At 42.1% G+C, this 13185-nt stretch overlaps 1 protein-coding gene across 4 annotated transcripts in view; it reads left to right on the top strand.

Annotated features, from left to right (window-relative positions):
- The window catches only part of LPP (LIM domain containing preferred translocation partner in lipoma), a 582414-nt gene that overhangs the window by 155667 nt on the left and 413562 nt on the right, over nucleotides 1-13185 (top strand). The gene's annotated exons all lie outside the window — the stretch shown is intronic.

Raw genomic sequence — 13185 nt, 5'->3', positions numbered from 1 at the left:
TTTTTTCGCACACGTTAATATCTAGTTTTTTGGGGGTTTTTTTTGCTGAAAATTACTTTAAACGCCCAAACCGTTATATATTTTCTGAAAGCAGAGGTCCTGTAGAATAAAATTGACACAGTTGCATTTTTTTATGTTACACGATATTTGCACAACTGTTTACCAAATGCATATTTTCAGAAAAAAATGCATTAAAATTAATTTTTAGTGCAAACAAACACTATACCCAGTACGAAAGGCCGGGAGCTATTCGGTATTGAGGCTATATCCATGTCTGTTCCAGAGGAGGAGAGGTATTTCCAGACTGTGCCCGCGAGACATTGTGGATATTTACCCCTATACACTCTCCCTGGAAGGATTAAATGAGGACTTGGAAATTAATACTTTGATTTAATTGGCATTCCTTCCCCTTTTGAACATATTCAAATATATTTTAAGTCTAAGACCCCTTTTACACTGGGGCGGTTTTGAGGCGCTTTAGCACTGGGAATAGCCTCTGCTAAGCACCTGAAAACCGCCTCACATTCATTCAAGTGTGACTTTTCACACTGGGGCGGTGTAGTTGCGAGATGTTCCAAAAAGTCCTGCAAGCAGCATCTTTGGGGCGGGTTGGGAGTGCTGTATTTAGTTCATTGGAATGAATAGGCAGCGCTTCATCAGGAGTTTTTAACCCCTTCTTTGGGGTTAAAAGCACCCCGCTAGCAGCCGAAAAGCGCCGCTTAAACAGCGCTAAAGTGAGCAACACTTTAGCGCTAACGTGGCCATGGCCCCAGCGTGAAAAGGGTCTAATACATAATGGATGTGGGTGCACCCTACAGTATGGCACGATCTATCAGCCGTGATTTGGTGGCCAGGTGCAATATTACACACCCGTCATTGTAGGAAATCTAGAAAGAGATATGGTGAATTGGGGATCTGGTGCCCCAGGAGGTAATGCCCTTAAAATACAATGTTGTACATTTGCTGGAATAGCAACATAGTCCTAAAAGCCATAAATTGGACATGAACTGGTCCAAAGGGAACAGAGTTTTAAAAAGAGGCAGTCCTCTTCAGAGTGTGTCCAGAGACTCTGTAAGACATGTAAAGAAACAGGGAAGGGGAGGCGCCACTCTGAGTGTAGTAATAAGGTAAAAACATTTATTGCACAAGATTAAAAGTACTTACAAGATAGAAGTGAAAGTCATGCTCATCATGGGATGTACAATCCTGGCAGTTCTCATGCGACCCTCTGGCTCCACACACGTTCCGGATTGCTGGTGGGGAAAGTCTGATGGATGGCTGTGCTTCAGAGGAAACGGGAAGCTTCACGCTGATCAGCTTGAACCGTGGAAGCAGAAATGGTGGGGGGACGAGTTGGGTTTTCTCTATAGATTACACATTGGTTGCAGAGTGAGCGTGACTTGACAAAGGAGGCCACTCCTCCAAAATGTGTTGTAGTGGCAACATACAGTTGTGCTCATAAGTTTACATACCCTGGCAGAATTTGATTTCTTGGCCATTTTTCAGAGAATATGAAAGATAACACAAAAACTTTTATTTCACTCCTGGTTGGTGTTTGGCTGAAGCCATTTATTATCAATCAACTGTTTACTCTTTTTAAACCATAATGGCAACAGAAGCTACCCAAATGACCCTGATGAAAAGTTTACATACTCTGGTTCTTAATACTGTGTATTGCCCCCTTTATCATCAATAACAGCTTGAAGTCTTTTGTGGTATTTGTGGATAAGGCTCTTTATCTTCTCAGATGGTAAAGATGACTGCAGTTCCTGTAAATTCTTGGGCTGTCTTGCATGAACTGCACGTTTTGAGATCTCCCCAGAGTGGCTCAATGATATTGAGGTCAGGAGACTAAGATGGCCACTCCAGATCCTTCACTATTATTATTCTGCTGTAGCCAATGACAGGTTGATTGGCCTTGTGTTTTGGATCATTGTCATGTTGGAATGTCCAAGTATGTCCCATGCGCAGCTTCCTGGCTGATGAATGCAAATGTTCCTCCAGTATTTTTTTATAACATACTGCATTCATCTTGCCATCAATTTTGACCAAATTTCCTGTGCCTTTGTAGCGCACACATTCCCAAAACATCAGCGATCCACCTCTGTGTTTCACAGTAGTAATGGTGTACCTTTCATCATAGGCCTTGTTGACTCCTCTCCAAATGTAGCCTTTATGGTTGTGGGCAAAAAGCGCAATTTTGTTCTCATCACTCCAAATGACTTAGTGCCAGAAGGTTTGAGGCTTGTCTCTGTGCTGTTTGGCATATTGTAAGCGGGATACTTTGGCATTTACGTAGTAATGGCTTTCTTCTGGTGACTCAACCATGCAGCCGATCTTTCTTCAAGTGCCTCCTTATTGTGCATCTTGAAACAGCCACACCACATGTTTTCAAAGAGTGTCCTGTATTTCACCTGAAGTTATTTGTGAGTTTTTCTTTGCATCTCAAACAATATTCCTGGCAGTTGTGGCTGAAATCTTAGTTGGTCTACCTGACCGTGGTTTAGTTTCAACAGAACCCCTCATTTTCCACTTCTTGATTAGAGTTTGGCATTCTCAATTCCTTGGATATCTTTTTATATCCCTTTCCTGTTTTATACAGTTCAACTACCTTTTCCCGCAGATCCTTTGACAATTTTTTTGCTTTCCCCATGACTCAGAATCCAGAAACATCAGTGCAGCACTGGATAACAGATGCAAGGGTCTGTCAGGAGTTCAGAAACACATTGACCTTTTATATACACACCCACACTAATTACAAGCAAACAGATCACAGGTGAGGATGGTTTCCTTTAATAGCCATTCAAACCCCTCTGTGTCAACTTGTGTGCATGTTATCAGGCCAAAATCACCAGGGTATGGAAACCTTTGATCAGTGTCATTTGGGTAGTTTCTGTTGCCATTGTGATTTAAAAAGGGTAAACACAGTTTAATGATAATAAATGGTTTCAGCAAAAAACTCACTATGAGTGAAAGAAAAGTTTTTTGTTGTTTATACTCTCTGAAAAATGGCCACTAAATCATAAATTCTGCCAGGGTATGTAAACATTAGCACAACTGTATGTTCCTTCCTGGTTAACTGCCCCCTGTGTTGTGGAGGCTTGCAATGGACCTTGGCGCCAGCTGGATAGAGTAAGGGAGGATTATAGCATTTGTCAATTTTTGATGCCATCTTTGTCCCAAAGGGGAGATTTCCCTTCATGTCCTGACCCATAGGCAAAATAGGAAGTGAGGCTGCCACCAGAACTAGTATCCTCATTGGAAGATTTCTCCTCCTATGCCAAAATGAGCAGTGCTTTGGCGCTAATGGACGGCCATCACTGTTAAAGGGGTCTAGCGGGTCCGGGTTGGATATGGCTAACTGCTGCTAGTTTTGCCCATGTATATTATCCACCTCCCAATCTCAGGTAAAAATCTTCTGTATATAAAGCTCAGCACTGTGTAATTTAGCTTGTAAAAAACACGTCTGCAAGAAGCAATATATTTTAGTTTTTTTTTATTTTCATTATATTTCTATGAAAAAAGCCTGCTCTGTGAACTGCTTTAGTCAAGTAAAAATGTATTGCCTAATCCCCTAGTCATGAATAGTAATAATGTTACATAATGTTACTTGACACTGATGTGTTTAGTTCTCTGTTTTTTTCAGTTTGACCACATTTTCTTACTTGAAGCTTGTTTTAGTGTTCTTTGATAGGGTGTCATTTCGCTGAAGACACCCTAATAAAATTCTTGTTTTCATGTTTGCATATTTTTTTCCAGTTTAGCACAGAAGTGCTCAGATAAATAAGGTGAGATGGTAATCTGGGTTCTAAAATAGTTTGGCTGTCTTTTCTGGCCTAGTCCTCATTTGGCAGCATTACAACCTCAGATCTGGCATTTAGCACAAGTATGTGTTTGTCAAATGCAAAATGTGAACAAAAAAATAAACAATTGGATGGTTTGGGTGTCCTGTTGGCAGGACTCCTGGCCTGCCTGTGTGTTTTGCCATATTTAGCTCTTCAAATTGATGTTTACAGAGCTATTTTACCCACCAGTTCTCTGTCCCTTCTTGTAAAGACAACTTTGTCTGTCTTCACAGTTCATCATCACAGTTCTGCCTTTGTACACAAGCCATGGTGGAACAGAAAACATTGTCAAACAATCACTTGATGCTTAGCTGGTATTTTGCAAAGGCTAAATTTGAACCAAAGTGTTCCCTTCTTTGCCATAGACTTCTGGATGCCTCCTGCTTTCCTCAACATAAGCAAACCAAACACGTCCGCTGGCAGCAAACTACCACCATATGACATAATGAAAAATTTCAAGTGATAAACCTTAAAGTGCAGATCATGAAGTAAGAGTTTTCCAAAGGATTTGGCCTATGGCTTTTCATAATAACTGTGGTTTAAACCATGCACAGAGGTCTACATTGAAAATCGAAACTGAGTTCCTGGTTTACCTTTAAAAATAGATCTCTACCTTTTTAGTTGTTTGCAGTGAAGTTGAATCACATATTGGTTTCTTATATCTCAGGGACGCCAGTGGCAAGAATTTCCAGTCCACTTCCATTAGTGCCTAACCATTGCAAAACCAAATGATGGTGTCATTCTCACTTGAATTCTTCATAATCTGCAATAAACACAGTTTTTAGTGTCAATGTATATTTTACCTTTGGGAAAGTTGTCCTGAAATTGCTCCCCACTGCTCTGAGTGCAGCCTACCTAGTAACATGCTTACTTTCAGCCCAGATTTATTGATTTTCACTGTGCGGCCCTGCCTGGCTCCCACTCAGTAGTATCATAGGAATGAATGGGGACCATAGAGGTCATATGCAGGGAGAAGAAAAGCCAGGCAGAGGTTCGTTTTGCAAAGGCTGTGAGGTGCCATACAGGGCAGTACAAGAGAGCATTGCTGGATTTGGGGCTAAAGGTAAGTATGTTAATTTGTAGATTGCACTCACAGGGCTGTGGGGAAATTACTAAAGAACATCTTTATCAAAGATGAAGTTGTCCTTAAACGCAACACATGGTAATGCATGACACAGCAAATTTTAACTTGAATGCAGTGACGCACTGGAATGCAAAACTAATATTCAGATGGGGCTCTAAGATCATAACAATAACATCAAAGGTATCCAAAAGAAGAATTGCAGAAAGAACCCTTTTAAATAAGAGATTGAGACAACAAGGAATATAGTAATGACAATTTGCTCAGTAGATTTGCAAGATCAACTGTATTAGTAGTGAGACTCTTCTTTAACTATCCTCTTTTAGAATAATGCTTGTATGTAATTATGGAAATTAACAGAGGTTTGCACCCTAAAGTGGTTGTAAACCCCTGTCATGAAATTTGAACAAAGTACATATATCGGTAGTGTTTACTTGTCTGTCTCCAAGTTGTGTCGTTTCTCCCAAGTGCTTCGTTCCTCTGTTAATCCGCATGCGTCATGTCTGAGAAGTTTTACCGACACAAGAGATAAATTTGTGATGGGGAGGGAGATGAGCACACAGCTGGTCTATTCAGAATACAGCTCTGCATGTACATTTGTTCCTTTGCCTATGTGGAGGGGGGGCATGTCACTTTCTTCCAATCAGCTCTCACACAGTGTATAAGAGCTTTAACTGCAGCTCTCCACCCCCTCCTCTGTACTCCTCACAGATGCAGAAGGATTTTATCACTATTATGCACTTTTGAAGGGTTGTAGACAAGAGAAGACTGCAGATAAACAAGTAAAACTTATGTAGGAGGATGTGTTTAATCTCTGTGTACCATCTGAGGCTATTCACTTCATTGGGTAAATGAGAGGGTTTACAACCAGTTTAACCACTTGCCTACTGGGCTCTTTACTCCCTTCCTGCCCATGCCAATTTTTAGCTTTCAGCGCTGTCGAACATTGAATGACAATTGCGCACCATGCAACACTGTACCCATATGAAATTTTTATCATTATTTTTTTTAGCTTTCCTTTGGTGGTAACTGGTGGGCACTAATTGGCATCACTAATGGGCACTGATTGGTACTGATAGGCAGCGTAGTTGGGGCTGAACTGATAAACAGGACACTGATGATCAGTGTAGATGTCCCCTTTCACACTAGTCGGTTACTGGCTCTCTCCTCTATTCATGCTGTGACAGCACGAGGAAAGGATTGCTGATAATGGCAAGTGTGTTTACATTGTGATCAGCTGTGATTGGACACAGCTGATCACTTAGTAAAGAGCCGCTGTAATTGGCTCTTTGCCCTGATCTGTGATCAGCTGTGTCCAGAGGACACAGAAATCGGAGTGTGCCGCAGCGGGCGCTCAGAGGGCACTATCACGGGATTTTTATTTTTCTCAACTACTATAGTTATTCAGGGTCATTTGATGCTGTGGGTGAAAATATGGAAAATTGAAGGAAAAAAACTCCTTAACACAGAACGCTGACATAAAAACCCAACAGAAAATCTAGCCATTCCCCATGGGTTAATTAGAATTTGACTTTTATATAATAGTAAGGTATGGGTATCATTATTGCTGCAAAAGCATCAGCTTTTATCTTTTTAGCTGAAAGATTAACAAGTCTTTTATTATGCCTGAACTCTTTGTTAAGGTCTTCTGTCTTTCTCTCTCTCTCTAGTTTCAGTTGTTTTATGCTCATTCAGGCAGGTTTATGATGTGTCACTTATTATAAAAAAAAAAATAACACATGTTTCAGTATGAAAAGTGTAAAAATATGAACACACTGGGAAGATCTAAATCACAACCCCATGGGGAAGCATTCAAAACATCTGTTGAAGCTGTTACATTTTCTGTAATGGAGATTAGAACATTCAGAAATAAACTGTGAGAACTTCTATATGCATATTTCATTTTGGAAATGCAGTGCCTTTAATGGTCCAGAATTCACAATGAACTCCCTGTAAGAACCTGTATGTTTATTGGAGAATGTGATCACTGATGCTAAGACCTCCTCCTGTTTTGAATCTTTGCTAGACTACACACTGTAGAAAGTCATGGTTCTTTTCAGAATCTGTGAGATTCGTTGTCCGTCTCAATAAAGGTGATCTAATTGTACAGCAAAGCCATCCATACCCTAGTAGAATTTTGTTAGAAAATGTTTGCTTTCGGAACATTTCTTCAATTTTCTAATGGTTAGTGGGGTTGAATCGACTTTAATTTTAGACCACAACGATTAGAATATTCGAAAGGGCAAGTTGGAAAATCTTTCTCTTAAGACCCATTTTTTTTTAACAGTGTATGTTTTTTATAATCAATTCATGCCAAAACCAAATGTTAAAAGCAAACTTAATTTTGAAGTACTTTTACAACATTTGTCAAGTCTCTGTTGGCATGTACCGATGTGTTTTTTTTTTGTAGGAACATTTGTGCGAAAATATACCAGTATGTGGCCAGCTTAAAGTGATCCTAAACGCACCCGGTTTAGTTTACATTATCCGTTCTTCTTCTGTATGTGGATAATGACACTAATTATTTTTATAAAAAAAAAATCTATCTATTTTCCTAATTGATATATAGCCGACACATAACCCAGCTCTTTCCCGGCCTGTCTATAAGGAAACAGTGGCAGGAGGAGGTTTATGTCCTCTGCTGCTGGGCACATGTTAAAATAAAAAAAAAAACAAACAAAAAAAAAAACTGCCTTTGGGATACAGAGTAAAATAAATATCAATACATTTGTTAAAATTGTCATAAAAATATAAACTCACCAGTACTAGATTTGACCTCCTTTTGCCTTCAGAACTGCCTTTTTTTTCCTTTGTGGCAAACATCCATCAGGGTTTTGGAAACATTCCTCAGATTTTGGTCCATATTGACATGATAGCATCACTCAGTTGCTGCAGATTTGTCGGCTGCACATCCATGATGCAAATCTCCAATTCCACCACATCCCAAAGGTGCTCTAATGGATTGAGATCTGGTGACTGTGGAGGCCATTGGAGTACAGTGAACTCATTGTCCTGTTTAAGAAACTAGTGGTGAGATGATTTGAGCTTTGTCACATGGTGCATTATCCTTCTGGAAGTAGCCATCAGAAGATGGGTACACTGTAGTCATAAAGGGATCGACATGGTCAGCAACAGCAATGATACTCGGGTTGGCCGCAGGGGTGGATCCGAGGGGGGGGGGGGGATCGGCAAAGGGTCAATTGCCCCCCCCAGAAAATAGTGAGCAGGCTGTGCTGATGCCGACGCCCATCGGGGCACAGGGCAGTGGCGCCAAAACTGACAGGCTCTGTGAAGGGACACAGGCAGAGCTGCAGCTGCGGGGCATTTCCACTCCACTTGAGCCGAGCAGCTCTCATTCACCCAGCAATGTCCACTCCTGTTGGCTACATTTAGGGCCAATGGCTGGGAAACTAGCACCAAGAGGATTATGGGATATGTAGTCCTGGATACCAGCAGGCCCAGGACGATTCCTTGAGAGTGCACTGCAGCCCCCAACATGCCAAACGGGAGGAGGGGAGAGGAAGACCATGAGAGGAGAAGAGGGACCATGAGGCTGTCGGGTGGAGGGAGCCAGAGAGAAGGTGCTAGTGATCTGATACTACTATATATCCCCCTAGGTAAGAACTTACCTCCAGGCGGGGTGATGAGGGGGGCGGGATGCAGGGTTCCATAGAGGTACAGGACCTTATCACTGGCTCCTCCCACTCTGTCCTCCCTTCCACCTGGCTGCTCCCACTCTGTCCTCCCTTCCACCTGGCTGCCCCCACCCTGTCCTCCCTTCCACCTGGCTGCCCCCACCCTGTCCTCCCTTCCACCTGGCTGCCCCCACCCTGTCCTCCCTTCCACCTGGCTGCCCCCACCCTGTCCTCCCTTCCACCTGGCTGCCCCCACCCTGTCCTCCCTTCCACCTGGCTGCCCTCACCTTGTCCTCCCTTCCACCTGGCTGACCCCACCCTGTCCTCCCCTCCACCTGGCTGCAACCACCAATACTTTTTCAAGACACTGTATTTGTGTGTGCGCGTGTGTGTGTGTGTGTGTGTGTGTGTGTGTGTGTGTGTATATATAATATATTTGTATTTTATAGTTGGGTCCCCCCTACTTTTGTCCCTGTCCACCCATGTGCCCCCCCTAAATATGAAAGCTGGAGACACCACGGTCTCTCATCGCCCCCTGCCTCACCGCATTTCTGCTTCCTAAAGAAGACTGCCATTACTGTGCAGGTGCAAGCAGCAGAAAGATGGCATCATCTATCACTGCCCGCCCTCACTCTGGAACAACAGGGACACGGTCACTGGCAAGTGACAAACTGCATCTGATAACAGGCGATGTAGCAACTGACAATCCCCATCTGGTGGCAGGCGACGGTAGCAAGTGACACGCTCAGGGCTCCCACTAATTCTGCATTATGGTGAGTTGAACTATTTCATTTTATATTACAATGTAATAATAGAAATAATGCACTTCAATCATCCTGACACCATTTTAACCATGGTGCAATGATGATTGAAGCGCCAAACACAACACAATTTTGGCAGTGCCCCTCCTGAGATTAGACTCTGGATCCGCCCCTGGCTGTGGCATTTTAAACAATGCTCAATTGGTACTAAGGGGCCCAAAGTGTGCCAAGAAAATATCCCCCAGGTTTACGTTTATCAAACCGTAACTTATTTAATCTCCCTAAGCAAGGTGGATTGGGTTTTCCAAACCTCCTATGGTACTATCAAGCAGCCCGATTAGCACAATTGTCCGTTATATACCTTAAAACTGAGCGACCAGATTGGATATTAATAGAAAGCCAAGCAGCTCCTACATTCTCCATGGAATATTTACTATGGTGTCCTCCCAGGAACAGGCCTCCAATACTGTCACCAACCCTTTCACAATCCCTTACTTTGTGTGATTCCCTTAGGAAGCTCCCTTCCCTGGTTTTGGAAATACAAACATTAGCTCATCTGTTCCAAAATCCTCTATTCCAACATGGCATGGATGTTGAGGCCTTCAAGTGGTGGAGGGACAAGGGGGTGTGCCGCATTGGTCAATTTTTTTCTTGCACAGGCCCACTACCCCTTAAACATTTTATAGATGAACTAGATCTTTCCTGTACAGAAAAGTCTAGATTTTACCAGATCTCAAGCTTTGTTCACTTTTTATGGAAAACTAAACCTAATCCTCCAAGATTTACGGCATATGAAGGTTGGTGTACACAAGGCACGGAGCGGAAGGGAGGGATTTCTGTGATCTATGCTTCACTTGCTTCCAATTCCGTAAAATTACCATACATGTTGGCCTGGGAGAAAGACCTTCAGACTGAATGGGATCTGGAAGACTGGAATGAGAACTATTCTCATTCGATCAAAGGTTTATATAATACTTCACTCATCGAAGCTAATGTTAAAATATTCACGAGATGGTACTTGGTTCCCACAAGATTGGCAGTAATGTTCCCTTCCACTTCACCCTTATGCTTTAGAGGCTGTCAGGGAATAGGTTCTATGATTCACATATGGTGGGAATGTCCCAGAATCCGAGGATTTTGGAATAGGGTCTTCCACATCATACGAAAGTTTACAGGTTGTGCTATCTCTCAAACACCAGCGATTGCCTTGCTGAATGGATTCTTGCCGCATGTCTCTAAAATCACCCGTAAATTGATTCTGTTTATATTGACAGGAGCCAAATTGACTATTGCCAAAGCATGGAAGAAGTCTTCTGTATCTCTATTGTCCATGAAAAGGAAGATTTCATGGATAATGGAACAAGAAAAAATGGTTAGTTCCTTATTGGACAAGACCACACAATTTGAAGCCACTTGGGAACCCTGGGCTCGGTTTATGGGAATTTCTCTGATACCGGACATAGGTAGTAACACCAATCGCTGATTTTTGAGTTTCACATTGGACAGACAGGCATTCTATACTCTTTTTCTGAACTATTCCTTTATCTTTTTTTCTTCTCCCCTAGTCTTTTTTTCCTTAAAGTTACATAGAAATTCTCAGGTTTATATACTAATGTTTCATACTAGGGTCAGGATGTCTATTATAATGGGAACATTATATTATACCCCTGATAAATTCCGTAATAATCTTTGAGCTGGATATAACGGATTGTTAATAATAATCTGCTCTCTTCTCTCAAATAAAAGTTTTTAAGAGAAAAAATGGATAATGAGAGGGAGAATCCTCACCCCTCCTTGGACACAGTGTGTTCCCCTTTGGGGTGTCGAAGGGGGAGTGAGGCTTCAACATATCTTACAATAAGCAGGTGTACTATTTGAAATTGAATGGATATAGTCAAAGTTAAGAGTTTATATTACTTATACTTTATTTCTTTATATTGTTAGTGCTATTCACCACAGTAATAAGACAACCAATAGACTGTGATCACATATTTTGAATTCGCTGTGAATTATATTGTACTGATTTTTTGTTATGCTGATTATACTATTTTTTCAATGATGATGATAATAAAAAAACCAAATGATAAAAAAAGAAAATATCCCCCACACCATTACACCACCGGTTTGATGTGTTGTGCGTATTCTGCATACCTTGGTTGTTCTCTGACATCAACAAGGCATTTTCATCCACACAACTGCCGCTTGCTGGATATTTTTTCTTTTTTGGACCATTCTCTGTAAACCCTAAAGACGGTTGCGCGTGAAAATCCCAGTAGATCATCAGTTTTTGAAATACCCAGACCAGCCCGTCTCGCACCAACAACCATGCCACATTCAAAGTCGCTTAAATCCCCTTTCTTCCCCATTCAGATGCTCGGCTTGTACTCCAGCAAGTCATCTTCACCACGTCTAGATGCCTAAATGCATTGAGTTGCTGCCATGTGATTGGCTAATCAGCCATTTGTGTTACCAAGCAATTTTTTATTTTTTGGCAATAACAGTGTTCAATTCACAGGCAATTCCAGCCTGTGTCTTAGAATTACAGGGAGGTGAAGCCTCCATCAGTCAAGCTTTGATATCTTGCCCCCATTATGTTTAGCTGGTTAATGGGCATGGAGGAGGAGGGAGGTAGTTGAGAGAGCCTGAGGTGTCAAAAGAACCTCCTATTGAGAGGCCAAGAGTGGGTCCATATATTAGGGAGCTGTAACTACAGGCTGAGTGAGCTAGCAAGCCAGAAGAGCTCGGTGAGATCGTCTGAGGGACCTTTATCAAGTTCAGTGGTGCTACTAAGAAGGAGCTAGGTGGCTCAGCATTTTCTGTTATATCTTAAAGTTTACAATCCTCTGCATGGGCGGCTGTCTGTGGACTTTTCTTTTCATTTGTTTAATAAAAGTGAGCTGGAAAGCCTTTAAATCCACAGTTTGGACTGGTGTGGACTCCCTAAATTGCATCTAGCGCTGAGCTTAGCGATCCCCCATATCACAACATATAATTAAAATATAAGCTGAAACACATTTGTCTAGAACAGCAGTGGTACAGCTTAAGACACCTTTCACACTGGGGCGGTTTGCAGGCGGTATTGCGCTAAAAATACCGCCTGCAAACCGCCCCTAAACAGCCTCCGCTGTTTGTTCAGTGTGAAAGCCCGAGGGCTTTCACACTGAAGCGGTGCGCTGGCAGGACGGTGAAAAAAAGTCCTGCAAACCGCTTCTTTGGAGCGGTGAAGGAGCGGTGTATTCACCGCTCCTTCACCGCTCCTGCCCATTGAAATCAATGGGACAGCGAGGCTATACCGCGGCTATAGCCTCGCTGTACGAGTGATTTTAACCCTTTTTCGGCCGCCAGCGGGGGTTAAAACCGCACCACTAGCGGCTGAATACAGCTGCAAGAACGACAGTACAGCAGCGCTAAAAATAGCGCTGTTGTACCGCCGACGCCCCCACCGCCCCAGTGTGAAAGGGGCCTTATAGATGGGAGTTATTTCTATGACTTGCATACAGACGCTTCAAGCTTATTATCTGTCATCAGTGTCTTGCAAACTGAGCTTTCAAGATAACATTCTTTTCTTTGTTTTATAAATTATGTGTTTGATTTGAAACTACTGCAGAAGTCCGGTCATAATAAAAATAGCCATTAGGATTATGCATTTTTTTGTAACACTATAACTGTCCTTGCTCGTTTTCTGGATTATCTAACACTAAAGATTTCGACCTCTCTGGCACAACACAGTGCCACTTTTCCTTGTCAAAAGAAGTTTGAGTATACAATATTATAAAGATACATAAAGTAAGTTTACAAGGATCTATAAAGTAAGCTCATTGTTTTACAGTAGGGTTTATATAGGTAAATATCATGAAATTTCA

The sequence above is a fragment of the Aquarana catesbeiana genome, linkage group LG04 (genome assembly GCF_042186555.1).
Source record: "Aquarana catesbeiana isolate 2022-GZ linkage group LG04, ASM4218655v1, whole genome shotgun sequence".
NCBI lineage: Eukaryota > Metazoa > Chordata > Amphibia > Anura > Ranidae > Aquarana > Aquarana catesbeiana.
Note: the sequence above shows the minus strand (reverse complement) of the source record. Positions and strands in the feature narration are given on the sequence as shown.